The 15,718-nt window shown below is 32.8% G+C and overlaps 1 protein-coding gene across 4 annotated transcripts in view; it reads right to left on the bottom strand.

Moving 5' to 3' along the window:
• Positions 1 to 15,718, bottom strand: part of LOC140434400 (pseudouridylate synthase RPUSD2-like) — a 927,331-nt gene that overhangs the window by 289,875 nt on the left and 621,738 nt on the right. The gene's annotated exons all lie outside the window — the stretch shown is intronic.

Here is a 15,718-nt window from a genome sequence, read left to right as displayed (position 1 = left end):
AATTCTTAGCGAATTGGTTTCTAGTACTCGTACAGAGTATATCGAAATAACAAGGAAAAGACAGTTAAGATTTTATTTCACGTATAGGGAGCTTGCGCATCCGTTTATACGTATTTCAGCCCAATAGGCATCATCAGAACGGCTTTCGCAAGCGCTCTGAACGTGAAATAATTCTTCTCTGTCTTAGGAAGCAACTATAACATGGCTTCGTATAGACGCAATGTAGCGACATCTGATAATAAAATCGTAGACTATACGAGTACTAGAAACCAATTCGCTAAGAATTTTGCTTAGTTGAAAAGATATGTTGTGGAATGCAAGTTTTAGATTCCCCATGTCTCTCTTAACACCTTTATCAACGTCTGTTTTTGCCTTGCAATTCTTAGAAGGCACAGATTAAAGCGGAATTCTTGAATTTGGTTTCGAAAATTAGTCTACGATTTTATTATCAGATGTCGCTACATTGCGTCTATACGAAGCCATGTTATAGTTGCTTCCTAAGACAGAGAAGAATTATTTTACGTTCAGAGCGCTTGCGAAAGCCGTTCTGATGATGCCTATTGGGCTGAAATACGTATAAACGGATGCGCAAGCTCCCTATACGTGAAATAAAATCTTAACTGTCTTTTCCTTGTTATTTCGATATACTCTGTACGAGTACTAGAAACCAATTCGCTAAGAATTTTGCTTAGTTGAAAAGATATGTTGTGGAATGCAAGTTTTAGATTCCCCATGTCTCTCTTAACACCTTTATCAACGTCTGTTTTTGCCTTGCAATTCTTAGAAGGCACAGATTAAAGCGGAATTCTTGAATTTGGTTTCGAAAATTAGTCTACGATTTTATTATCAGATGTCGCTACATTGCGTCTATACGAAGCCATGTTATAGTTGCTTCCTAAGACAGAGAAGAATTATTTCACGTTCAGAGCGCTTGCGAAAGCCGTTCTGATGATGCCTATTGGGCTGAAATACGTATAAACGGATGCGCAAGCTCCCTATACGTGAAATAAAATCTTAACTGTCTTTTCCTTGTTATTTCGATATACTCTGTACGAGTACTAGAAACCAATTCGCTAAGAATTTTGCTTAGTTGAAAAGATATGTTGTGGAATGCAAGTTTTAGATTCCCCATGTCTCTCTTAACACCTTTATCAACGTCTGTTTTTGCCTTGCAATTCTTAGAAGGCACAGATTAAAGCGGAATTCTTGAATTTGGTTTCGAAAATTAGTCTACGATTTTATTATCAGATGTCGCTACATTGCGTCTATACGAAGCCATGTTATAGTTGCTTCCTAAGACAGAGAAGAATTATTTCACGTTCAGAGCGCTTGCGAAAGCCGTTCTGATGATGCCTATTGGGCTGAAATACGTATAAACGGATGCGCAAGCTCCCTATACGTGAAATAAAATCTTAACTGTCTTTTCCTTGTTATTCTTACATTTCTATATCTTCCACCACTATAATTGCAATATGTTTACAAACAAACTTAACAAATTCTAAAACAAATGCATACTAATGACTTCTAATTAACGTGTACTCATTGGAAATGCCCACAACTTGAAATTAGCGATAATTGCTTCTTAACTATTGTCCGATAAGTAAATAGAATTTCTCTGAAATGGCCTTTATAAATTCCTATAAAGTTGACTTCATGTCGACTGTATTTCATTGTAAAATTTAGTTTGAACTTGAGTTTCGTTGCAAGAGTTTGTTTTAGACAACTGAAAACCATGACTTCTACAAGCTGTCGTTGTTGTGTGAATAAGCCAGACGTTTGGTGCTATATATGTGACGAGTACATTGTAAAGAAAAGCCAGTTTGTGATTGTATAAAAAGGGCATATCAAGCCTATTTTGGTGTTCATTAAGGAGATTAAGATGAAACCTAGACTCCACATGTAGTGTGCAAAACTTGCGACAATGGACGAAAGAACAACGAAAATGTTTAAAGTTTGGTGTTCCAATGGTATGGAGGGAACCAAAAAATTATTTTAAATATTGCTATGTCTGTTTTGTAAATATAAAGGGCATTAATCATAACAATCGACATACGCGGACATCGTCGAAACGTTATCTGACGAACTATAAACTAATAGATTTGAGGAAGACGACAGAAATTTTAAAGGGGGTTCAACACGTCCTAAGCGCTTTACTTAGAAAGAGCTAAGCGATCTCATCAGAGATTTAAACCTTCTTCCGAGAATTCAAAGGATTCTTCTGAGTTGCTTGCCTTCAGACTAAAAGAAAATATTCTTTTTCACCCAGACACCAAAATTACATACTACTATTATAGAGAAAAAGATCTTTTGCCTTTATTTTCTCAGCAAGTTCATATGGTTTTTTGTAACAATACTAAAGGACTGTTAGAAAAAATGGGTTTATCGGAGTATACACCAGATCACTTGCGTCTTTTCATCAACAGTTCCAAACGACGTTTAAACTGTGTCCTTCTATATAATGGCAACAAATATGGAATTATACCAATTGGGCATTCTACAAAAATAAAAAAAGAATATAAAACAATATCGTTGATGCTAAAAAACGTAAAGTATGATTAACATTAATTAGGTAACCTGTGTTGATTTTAAAATGGTGAACTTTCTTCCGGGGCAACAAGATGGCTATACAAAATATCCTTATTCCCAGAATTTTTTGATAGCAGGGCCAAGGACCAACACTATAGTAACAGAAAATAGTGTTCTAGAGATGCTTTAGTTCAAGGAGAAGCTAACGTAGTCATCGAAGCATTGGTCGACCGAGAGAAAATAATATTACCTCCGTTACATATTAAACTAGGACTGATGAAACAATTTGTAAAGGTCCTAGACTAGAATCGTCCTTGTTTTGAATACTTGTCCAGAAAATTCCCTGCAATTAGTAGAGAAAAATTAAAAGCCAGAATATTTGATGGGCCTCAGATACGACAACTTATAAAAGATTTGCATTTTACAGAATCGACGACTGAAATTGAATGTAATGTATGGTGGTCCTTTGTGAAAATTGTGGAAAATTTTCGTGGAAAGAATAAATCGGAAAATTACCGGGATATAGTGAAAGAAATGCTCAAAAATTTTAAGCACATCCACTTAGACCGTTTACCAGAAAATCTTGGTGACAGGGAGGAACAAGGGGAATGCTTCCACCAAGATATTAAAACGATGGAAGAGAGATATCAGGGGTGATGGGACACTCACATGATGGTAGATTAGTGCTGGAGTCTTCAAAGGGACCGTCTTTTTGAAGCCTTTGCATAAAAATCCTATAAAAGGAAGTTTTTAGGTGACGTCTAATAACAGATTTGTGCTGCAATGCTGGTTAGGTTAAGTTAGTTAAGTTTATTTGGCAGATATGTGTAATGATTTTTGTAAGCATATTGTTGTATAATAAATATCTTACTTTCTATTCATATTTTGTTTATTTGATGGGGAGCAGCACTACATATATGTAGGTAGTGCGCGTTAAATTATATGCGCCTTATATGTTAGAAATGTGATCTGTTGTCTATTTTCTGAAAACAATCTGATGAAGCAAATCTGTTAGAATTTTTGGATTTAACAAACTCAAATTACCTAGAAACAGTAAAAAAATTCTGGCTGCAAACTGTGTGTTTTCGAGTGTTACAGCTAGTTTGATGATTGAAACTATAAACGAAAAATTTGCGGGAACCTTATTTAGTTGCCGCTTATTAATAAAAAAAAACAATTGAACTATAAGTGGATTTAAACAGGATAGTTAAACGAAATAGTTTAAATTCTTTTAAATGCGCGGCATATATTATGTTAAAAGCTGCTTTTAATGTAAAGATTTTTTACTATTACTACTACTACTATCGGTTTACAGCGTTCTCCGACGCCTTCCGACTCTTCCGATTATTCTCTATTTAACCATAGGCCTAGAGGGATTTTTCTTTCCTCTAGTTCTGTTTCAATTCCCTCTCTCCAGCTTCTTCTCGGCCTTCCTCTTTTTCTTCTTCCTTGAATCCTGTCATCTGGCATTCTCTGTACATAGCCGTACCATATTAACTGTTTTGTTTTTATGTCATCCACTATTGTATGCTTGACTCACATCATTTCTCGTATTCTCTCATTTGGTATCCGATCTTTTTGATTTGCCTGCTGCTCTTCTCCAGAAGTCTATTTCTGTTGCTAGTAACAGTTTCTTTGTTTTTTAATTCATTGGCCAAACTTCACTGCCATATGTGATTACACTTTTAAGTATGGTGTTGTATATGAGTTGTTTGTTCGCTTTAGATATTGTTCGGTCCCACAGAATGCCATTTATCATGGATACGGCTTTTCTACCCTGTATGTTCCTGTCTTTTACAGCAGCATCGAGTGTTCCATCTTGAGTTATCTTTATATCCAGGTACTTGGTTTCTATGGTTTCAGTTTTCTTAATGTTGACTTCGAGACCCATTTGTTATATTCTTCTATTAGTTTTCGAGTCATGTAACTTAAGTCGTCATGATCCTGAGCAATCCGTATTTGGTCATCAGCGAAACATAAGGTGTACAGTGTAGTCTCGTCATTAAGAGGGATTCCCATGCCATTACATTTTCTTTTCCACAGCTTGAGTGCTTGTTCCAGATAAATTTTGAAGAGGGTAGGCGAAATACAGCAACCCTGATTTAGTCCATTCGTGACCTTAAATCCCTCAGATATCCTTGATCCAGTTTTAATTTTTGCAATTGTTCCATTATACAGACTTTGGACTGCTTTGATGGTTTGCTGTAGGGTTGACCATAGTTTATTGAGGGGTACACTGTTATATGCTTTTTGTAAGTCTACGTACACCAGGTGAACTTCTTTATTGACGGCTGTTTTTTCTCAATAACTTGCGTAATAGAGTACAAGTGGTCTACTGTGGATCACCCAGCTCTAAAACCAGTTTGCTCCTCTGCTTCGTAATTTCTATAGTCATTTTCTATTTTGTTCTTAATAAGTTTTCCATACATCCTACTTATTGTGCTGTTTACCTTAATTTCTCTGTAATTTTTACACTGATCCTTGCTGTTTTTTTTTGTGGATAGTTAACATGATAGATAATTTCCATTCTTTTGGTAATTCGTCCTCATTCAAGCAGTCTTGAAAGAGTTTTCTTAACTGTTCCTGGAGTTTATCTGTGCCGGCTTTCACTAATTCTGCAGGGATGTTACCAGGACCAGGGGATTTTCCATTTTTCAGGGATTTGGTTATTTCTTCCATCTCTGATTTAATTATTTGTAATGGTAATGGATTTATACGTATGCCTATGGTGTTGTCTTCTATGTTAATAAATTCTGATCTTTGTTCTGTTAGTCATTTTTTGAAATATTCTTCCCATTTTTCTGTTGTTATTGGTGATATAACGTTTTTTTTCTTATTATTTCTTATACTTTTAATCAATCTCCAACTCTCTGTGCTTCTTCTACCTCCTATGTAGGTGTTGATCTTTTGGCAGTTCTGTTCCCATGATTCGTTCTTTTTTTTGAGTTATCTTTTTTCTTACTTTGGCTTGTGCTTCATTGTAAATTGTTTTATCGTTTGCTGGTTTTGTTGTTAATAATGTTTGGTATTTCCGACGTTTATCTCTAATTTCCTTCTCTATTTCTTTATCCCACCAGTACGGTTTTATTCCTTTATGGTTTTCTTCACATTTCCCCAGTGCTTCTTCTGCTGCTAAATGAATCGATCTTTTGATGTGTTCGTAGTGTTTTTCGGTATTCTTCGTTCTTGTTCTGTTTTAGATTTTTTATCCTAACTTAATTCATTGTACTTGTGTAGCTCACGGGTTTAATAAATAACTGCAGAAGAAATAAGAAATCTATTTTCGTTGATACATGATTTTATAAATTTTTTAAAAAAAGTTTTCGTACAAGCTCCGTTGAGGAAGCAGATATATAAAAAAGACTTCTCAGTATCCCTTTGTCATCTAAACCAACAATCACAAGGTGGGGATCATGGCCCGAAGTCGTTTTTTTACTTTAACCATTGCAAAGGAATAGTATTAGTAATGCCAGAATTTGAGATAACATTTTTTAAGCCATTCGGGAAGAAAATATTAAAAAATCCGAAATTAAAACAGCAACTCGCATATGCCAATAACAATTATAAATCAATAGTTACCACAACTACCTTATTACAAAGACAAAAAATAAATATATTTGAGTCAATAAAATTCGTAGACAATTTAAAGTCACAAATTAACTAAACATTTGGAGATATATTTTTGACAACAATGAAGGTTTTGTGGTTTTATTTAATGTTGCTAAAGCTTGAAGAGGACATTTTCCGAGGAAATACAAATTGGGCCAAATTTATTATCCAGCTTGAAATATGCTCCAACTATATGTGTCGATGTAGAACGTTTATTTTTAGTGTACAACTTAATTTTAAGTGATCAAAGATGTATTTATTTGTCTATATTGCCCATATGTTAAGATTTCTGCTTGCCAGATACATACAAATTAATACAGTGTAAATTTCTAATAATGGATAATTTGTGCTTTTTTATGTGGTATACATTTGTGAAAAATGTTTTTAACATCTTTTATATATATATATATCGAATTGAAGACATTCAAAATAACTGCCAAGGGTAGATTTTAAAAGAAGTATAGACTTACAGAAACTCAATTCGCCACCACCTTGTACCAGCCCCGTAAAAAGCACTAGTTTACCCTTCAAGTAAAAATCATTTCCCTAACGGATATTAACCTGTCAAATTACTAATGGAGAGACAACCCTGCCTACACGACGTTTTCGTGCATATTTACAATAGCACCTCGGAATGAAAAAACTTTTCCATAGTCATTCTTTCTTATTATAAGTACTTTTGTTTGGTTCTTGTTGAAAAGTGGAATTGTGTCAAACTAATTTAACATTTTCTGGAATATAAATCAGCCGGAGAGATCTCTTAAGAAAGCGCCATTCACACGCAAATGTTTCAAGAGAAACATGACGTTAAGTGTTAGTGGCGATGTACGGTTACTTTTTTATATACAAAATAATAGAAAATGTTCGTTAACTCGTTTTATTGGCCGTAGTCGTAATAATAATATACAATTAAATTTTCTGTAGATGCGTTTCAAGAACAAATTAGAATTTGTACGTAAAGCAATCGCAAAGAATGTTAAAAAAAAAGAAACACTTATTGGCACCAATCACGTAAGCAAGCGTATAACAATGGAAAAAGGGATTTATTTAAAAAGAAAATAAAGATTGTATGATAAAAATCACATTAAAATACTTGAAAATTACGAAAATAATTTAGACTTCCAGAGTATGAAACAAATGTGTAAAAGATAAAATAGGAAAGCGACCTACAATTAATTTAAAATTCTAATATAAATTAAAAATCAAACATTGTAGAAGGTTCTTTTTTTTATTCGAAATTGCTAACCACAAGGGTTATTGGCAGTGGTCGATTTTACAGATAGCATAAATATAAAAAAAAAATACAATTAGATATTGTTGATTAGTCCTGAGGAAACCAAAAAAAGTATGGTACGATTGTGGTCACTAATGTTTACTTAGAATGTATTTTATTGTTGTAGGTACCTGTTCACGTTGTCTTTTAAATGCGTACAACGGAGACTCCACTAATAAGTGATGAACTATTAGAACATTATCACAAGCGTAACACAAAGGTTTAGGTTGTCTCTGTAGTAGGAAATCATCTATGATCTTGGTGTGTCCTAATCGTAGTCTGGAGATGATAACTTAACCTCTTATTTTCACAGGTAGCCTTCATCGTAGGATAGTTTGTTTTATGGATCTAAGGTTAGAATAATTTGAGACATCCCATGTTTCCTGTCATTTGTTAATTATTTTCTTTTTAAAATATTGTTTGACATCAAGATGGTGACAAGTAGACATTGACAAAGAAAGTGGTTTCTCAACTGCTTGTTTTGCAACGTTGTCGGCTCTTTCATTTCCTTTTATTCCACAATGTGAAGGGGTCCAAAAAAAGTATTAAGCCAAAAATTTGGCTAAAGGTATTTTTAAATATAATGTTCTTTCGAGTGCCTAACCCCAAAGAAAAATCCAGCCGAATGCAGCTTTTTCCATTTTATCCCGCTCTAGCCTTTGTTTAGAAATATGACTTCTGATTTAAGTCGGACCATATTTGGAACTTTCTCCAGAAGGAGATGGAGCATTTTGTAGTTTGAAGTTTTATTAAGGGGTAAGGGTTCCAAAAAAATTGAACAGTTTGGTAATTGATTTGGCATATCATATAAAAAATAGGGTGTTTAGTAAAAAATTTGTTTAATGAGGATAATGAACTCAATAAATCACTAAATATTAGACTATTAACAATGTTATTTTCATTGACTGAAGAATGGCAAATAGTTCAGCAGAGAATATAGTGAATTGTTTAGGGAGTTGAAATGACCGTTCTTCGCTGGTTGTTACAAATACAGCACCCACTCCATTTTTCGATTTTGACGCATCAGTATAAATGTGGATGGAGTTGTGATGACTATTTAACTTCTCTAGACTTTGGTTTTTGAAAAAAGCAAAAACTCAGCAAAAGTTTTTCTAAAAACAGAAATGGTTGGATTTGCCGCCACCCTTGTAGCATATGAAAGACTTAAATATTCCCTTCTAAGCTAAAGTGAAGGCTACTCAGATTTACAATACATGTTCTTAAAAGGGCTTCTGTAATGTACCCCCAATTCTATCCTAATTGCGGAATTATGAACTGGATCGAGAATTTTTAGTATTGAAGTTTTCACTGAGACGTACGCAACTGCCCCATAATGAAGTTACAAGCGAATTAGGGATCTGTATAAAGTTATTAATGTTTGAAAGTCCGCGCCTCATTGTTTGTGAGCGATACTTCTTAACAGATTTAGTCCATTTTGTGTAGATTGTCGAAGAAAGTGCACATGTCCTTTCCAAGTTAAACGATTATCTAATTTCATGCCAAGAAAATAAATAAATTTTACATATTCAATAAAATTGTTATTTAACACTAGGTTTGGAGTAATTAAATTAGCTCTAAAGCATTTACTGAAAAGCATAGCTTTTGTTTTATTGTAAGAGAACCGCAGACCAGTAGTATTATACCAGTTTTTTAGTTTGCTAATGGCTCCTTGAATATGATGTGATATTGATGATAAATTTTTCCCTCTTAAGTAGATGATCAGGTCATACACAAATAGATGGGTTTTGACTAGAGGTGCAAATGAGTTGGCAATATTAGTGATTGCTAATTTATATTTAAATGGGAATAAGCCACAATTAAAGGTTAAAATACGTTTATTGACGTTTCAATTTCCACTTCGGAAATCGTTCTCAAAATACAAACATTAGTGATTTAATTAAATTAAACATTCTCAAAATACAAACTAATCTATTGTAAGTATCTATTGTCCGGGACTTGAATTCTTTGATTGCTTAAGAGATTCATGGAGCTAGTTCATAATAAATTCCATATTTAAAGGTGAACTAGTATGATCGTTATAATCAATGTTAGACCCTTTTTAAAGTTCTTTTTATGATTTAAAAAAATTATTGACAAGTTTTCGTCGATTGTTTTTGGTATGTATTTGCTAGAACTGCAACTATCTCCTCTTTTTATGAGTATGTTTTAGTATTTTGTTCTAGGTAATAAATAGAATTGAAAGATTTATTTTCATACATTCTGTTGACCGTTTTCCAAACATCTGTAATATAATGAAATATATTTTTTCCTGGCTTCCTTTTTACTCTGCTTTAGGACATATCTGCAGTAAGCTCATAGTCTTTTAAATTCCAATTTATTGTTTAAGGTTGGGTGCCTCTTAAGCTTGTAGAAAGCTCTTTTGGAATCTCTTGTAGCTTTTTCACATGCAGTATTCCACCAGAGGACTGGATTATGATTTTTTGAGAGAACTACAAACCAATAGATTTATGTGCAGCAGAAGTTATGCATTGTACAAAACTCTATACTTTCAAGTCAATTTCCTCCTCTTCATCAAAAGTAGATATTAAGTTCAATATAGATTCTGAAATTAAGGAAGAGTAAAGAGGCCAATTGGCGTTTTGAAATGACCATTTATCAATGGGAATAGGTAAGGGCCTGTGGTTATCATTAGATATTAATATAGGAGCACTTAGAACTAGGAAGCAAACAAATTCAAAATACTGATAGCTATAAATATCTCGGTGTAAACATTACAAACAATGGTCGGAATACAAAAGAAATAAATTGGTCAAGGAAATTCAGCAATACGTCAACTGAATAGTATACTTTGGAATAACCACATCACCCGAAACACAAAAATTAAGATATACAAAAGTATCATAGAAAGCATTGCTACATATGGTTCAGAGCTTTGGGTAATAAATAAAAATGACGCATCCAAAATAAAAGCAATGGAAATGAATTATTGGAGAAGATGTTGCCAACTCACTAGAAGAGATAGAGTAAGGAATACTGAAATCAGAGAGCGTATGGGCATAGACATTGACGTCCTGGAAACTATAGAATGCAAAAGGCTGAAATGGTATGGCCATGTAGAAAGGATGAATGATCAACGATATCCAAAGAGAATGTTACAGTGGATCCCCACCAACCGCAGGAAAAAGGGAAAACCAAGAAGATTGTGGAGACAAAAAGTAAAAGGTGCAATGGAAGGTGAACTCGTTATATATATATATATATATATATATATATATATATATATATATATATATATATATATATATATATATATAATATAGGAAAATGAACTACAAAAGGATCAAAAAGAGATAAATCTATCAAAGACACTACACCTGTAGAAGTATTAAATCTGGTTATGCGTCCGTCATTAAGAATATTTATATTAAGTTCTGATGTAATTTGTTCGACTTTAAGTCCTAAAAGTCCACTTTTTTAGCTCCCCATAAAAAATTATGAGCGTTGAAATCACCTACTATTATTCTAGGTTGAGGAATCGATTCAAAAAGATTAACTAAGTCATTTTTTTATAGATCTTGACCAGGAGGATAGAGATATTACAGATACTTACTTTTTGAGGTCCTTTAAAAATTATGGCTGTTGCTACAAGATCAGTTTTTAAAGTTTTAAATTTAACTTTGAAAAATTTATAGATCTACATCTCCACTAGCATGGCATCCAGTCGTTCTATTCTTAACATATGTGTATAGTTTTTAAGATTGTGACATTTGTATTATATATTGATATTGTATTTGTATTTGTAAGACTTTTAAGATCTTCTAAACGGATATGGTACCCATTTAGGTTCCATTGAATAATAGAATTAAAAATAGTTTAATTAATAAGTCTCCGGAGAGGAATCGCTAGGATCATCGGTAGAAATATTACTTAAAATTTGTTTTGTAATTTTGTTTTTAATTCTAGAACAAAGGGATTTAAGATATCTTTGACTTAAAATAGGATGTATTTTCTTTAGAAAGTCTATCAATCGTAGATTATAAAATCATAGGTCACTCTTTTAAGACACAATTGGACAAAATTATAATAAAATGCATTATGACAAAAGGAAACCTCTCTCTCTCTCTTTCTATTTGCCAATTTTTATCCATAAACGCCTGCATGTAAGTCTCTTTAAACTACTTTCATCTTTCTGTGTCCTACACCAATCTCATCTACTGTATGTCCGCCACTGCTGATTGCATTTTTTAGATCGACATGTTATTCTTTTTGTATCTCATGGTCAGGTCCAAGATTCTCCATATCTCCCTGCATTCTTGTATGTAGCTGGTTCATCGCCATTTTACTTTTTCCTCTAATTTTGATGCTTGTAATTTTGATACCCACTGAAACCACAGGTACATTTCGTTTCATTGCTTTTTGTGTTGTTTTTAATTATTGAACTTGATGGTAAGGACGTGGTCTTCATTCCATAGCTACTGCTGAAATTCCGTTTTACTCGATATAGATTTTCAACCATGCCGATATTGCAATTCTTAGAAGGAATAAAGAAAGATATTTAACAGTATTTCTTGGCTACCTGCGGATATAATTTGGATAGTACCAAAGTTAGTTAAGAAAAAGTTATCACAGAAGTCGTTCGCAAAATCGCGTAAGCTAATCGCTTGCTCGCCAAATATTCGCTTCGCTTATTGATAGGTATATTATATTTGTAATTAAGTATTTCGCATCGCATTATTCATCATAAATATTATTAAGCCATTCATTCATAGTAATCAGTGTTTCCTAAAACAGCAGTTATAATTTCAACACTTCAGTTATTCAAACCATCAGTGTTGCCAGTATTTCGATATTATCATAGAAACGACATTCCGCTAAGCAATTTTACTTGTAATTATATATTAGTGAAATTAGCCTCAGTGAAAAGTGTAGTGAAATATCCCATAACACAGTGTTTCCGGACAGCTATCAGAAATTGCTATTTAATCTTTGCATTAAATATAAATTTGTGTTTATTCTGTTTTCCATTTCAGCACTTGGCTGGAAGTTATTATTTAACTGGCTACACACCAGGTATATACAGTAACGGAAAGAATTTAAAGTGGGTATGTAATTTAAATAGTAGGAAAATAAGAGAAATATATTTAAAACGATATAGCATAACTACTAGACAAGGCCACCAAACTAATTCGTTCCATAGCTATGTTTCTGTATTGCAACTCTGCCAGGTCATCGTACTTATATTCTATTGTACAAGAAATTAACAAAGTAGAAAAATAATATATTTAATTTTTTTAACAATAAAATTAGGATGGGATAGATAAATTATATTGACGTAAAAGGTGTGTTATGTGACAAAAAATTGAAATGACCTGGAAGGAAAATTCTATAAAACTGGCATAAATCCAAACATGTTTAACAGAACTAAATATTGGTCAGTTAAAAAGAAAACAAATTAACTTATGCATGTGGTGGAAATAAGAATGCCTAGATATATGAGTGGGGTGACAAAAAAGGATACAATTTAGAATAGGTATATTAGGAAAAGTCTAAGAATGGTATCAAATAATGCCAGAATGAGAAAACATCGATTAAGATGGGTTGGGCATGTTTTATATCGAGAAGCTAATCTTTCAATATAAATAATTGCTTCTTTGCAGGTTCCAGGAAAAAGTAGGAAAGAAAAACTAAGAAAGACCTGGTAGGAGACTCTTAGGCAGGATATTATTACGATAAATATTATGGCGCATAAAACTGTTAATATATTGTTTCTAATTCTATTCTATTCTATTGATTTCGCCGCTCAGTTGAAAGACCTGTTTGCCAACCTGAATTCTGATGAGTCACCCACGATTCGAAATTTCCAGAAGAATAGAACTTTTGATAATAAATAAAGACAATAAATTAGATTAATAAAAAACAGTACAATATGTTGCGAAGTATGACCTAAGATAGAAATTAACGGAGAAATTTAATTAAAAATCTAACTCGGGTAAAAAAAAAAATCCTCTTTAGAAAATGTCGAAAATTTGGTTCACGTTTATCGATTCTACTTGACAAAGAATTCATTGTAGGTATGTAAAATTCAAAGTTGAAAAATACATACAAGTTTTTTACATAATCTCAATATATATTCCTGGCCATCGTTCACAATTGCCGCATCATTTTATTTCCCGCAATATTACTAACGCAACAAATCACGAATTTCCATTAAATTCTCACTTTTGGGATTTGTAATAGGATTCACATGAATTGTGAATTGTGGTGTCGTTTATACCTATACATACAGACAAGTTTCGAGGCATTTATCATTTTGAGTTTGAACAAAAAGAGAAACGTAGAGCTATATTTGGAAAATGTACGAGTTCCATAAATAGCTTCATTACACAGATATCGAAGGTAGCACGTGAGCAAATAGATCTTTTATCAAAAATTAGTGATTGCATGAGTTGCTTTAAGTTCAAGATGTGAGCTAAAAGCGACTAATAAATCGTAAAATAAAAATATAGCAAGTTTAACGGAATGGGTATTAGGTCATATCTTTAGATCACGTCTGCAATAGATTATTTTTTTAATTTGTGTATTTTTGTCAAATTAGTGGTGCTACAAGTTTTGATTGGAAATAATGGTGGATACAGTTATGTTAAAAATCTGAAATTTCAAAGGTGTAGATTTTGGATGACGCTAAGGCTATAGCTCCACGAGCGACAGATTGTCGCTAGCAGTAGCAGTAAAATGTAGCTTGATAAATGAAAACAACAGCAGTGATACTGAGTGGCTCCACGCGCTGTAGATTGTCGCTTCGTTTCGAGACCGAGACGCGTCATCAAGGTCGTGTCGCGTTCGAATAGATCCGGACCTATTTTTTAGCAGTAATTTGCAGCGCGTTTGTGGCTCCACTAGCAGTAATTTGTCGCTTGTAGCGGTAATTGCCATTTAATCGGATATTTTTGTTCTTGTTTTTTTTTATTTCTCTGTGTTTGTTAAGTTGTTTCTTTGTTTTTATAAATTACTTTAAAGTTTTTTCATACAATTTTTTGTCTCAAATCATAACAAAAAATTATAAGTTCTAAGAAAGAAATAAATCCAATATTTTCTTTATCGGTATTCTAGATAACAAAAATCAATGGATGGTTTTTTTTTCAATCCCAATTAACCGTATTAAACTGTACTTTATAATAGATGCCATTATTAAACAAGAAAAAGTTAAATAGAGAGAATAAACAGTTTTTATTGAGTTCCCGAAAATCTATTTTTTGGATTTCCTTCTTCGAACTGGTGATTCATTTCTATATAAGTGGTTGTCTAATCATATCATATAAATAAAATTTTAATAATTATTGTTTATAGTAAAATTTTATTATCCTTTAGTACTAATGTTTCGTTTTCGATAGCTTGGCGTGATTCATAAATAAAGGAATGCAACAAAGCAGATTTTATGTCGCATCAGAATTTTTTTAATTATTGTAACATAAAAAAGCAAGTTAGATATTGGAAAAGGAAGATTCATTACATCAACTTCATATGATAAATGAATATAATTGACATATGGGAGCCGTCGATCTACTTGATAATTCAGTAGCGAATTACAGAATACGCCGAGGTAAGAAGTGGTGGCGGCCCCTTTTTATTCTAATGAAAGTTGAATAGTTATATTTTATTTTTTTTTATTTTTAGGTAGATACATGTATAGGATTATAAAATATGTAATTTGAAATCTTACTTTAAGGTAATTGCTAATTTTTCTTCTGGGCTTAGGCTATCACGCATTGATGTATCCTGTTTTCGTATGACATCTTCTATTTCACATAATAAAAAATTAAAAGAAGACACTGACATCCTGTAATATTCAAAAAACTTCACTCAGAAACAAAACTCAGGATATTCTTTTAATTTGTTGTGTAAAAAAAAAGAAATTTTCCCTCTGTCTGTCTAGGCACTAGAACAGGGTGAATCCACCATTTACGTTGTTTTTTAACCCTACATCGATGGCGAAATGCCAATAGTAAAGAAACTTTTTGTTGAAATGATAGATTATCCATACTATATTATTGTATTATCGGTCTGAATTTATTTTATTTATTTATTTATTTTATCTGCTATATACACTGACACTATATAAACGGACAAGATACCACCGATTGTAGCTGCGTTATATTAACACTCATGGAGCCACTACAAGACCAAAATGCGGCGATATGCGCGATGTAAACTGTCGCTCGTGGAGCCATGATTTTACTGCTTTACTGCCGCCGTAATTTTACTGCTACTGCTAGCGACAATTTGTCGCTCGTGGAGCCATAGCCTAAGTTGAAATATAATGTTGACCTGAATCTGACACTTCCGGTTATA

Source organism: Diabrotica undecimpunctata, chromosome 2 (genome assembly GCF_040954645.1).
Source record: "Diabrotica undecimpunctata isolate CICGRU chromosome 2, icDiaUnde3, whole genome shotgun sequence".
Classification (NCBI taxonomy): Eukaryota; Metazoa; Arthropoda; class Insecta; order Coleoptera; family Chrysomelidae; genus Diabrotica; species Diabrotica undecimpunctata.
This window is presented reverse-complemented; position numbering and strand designations above follow the sequence as displayed.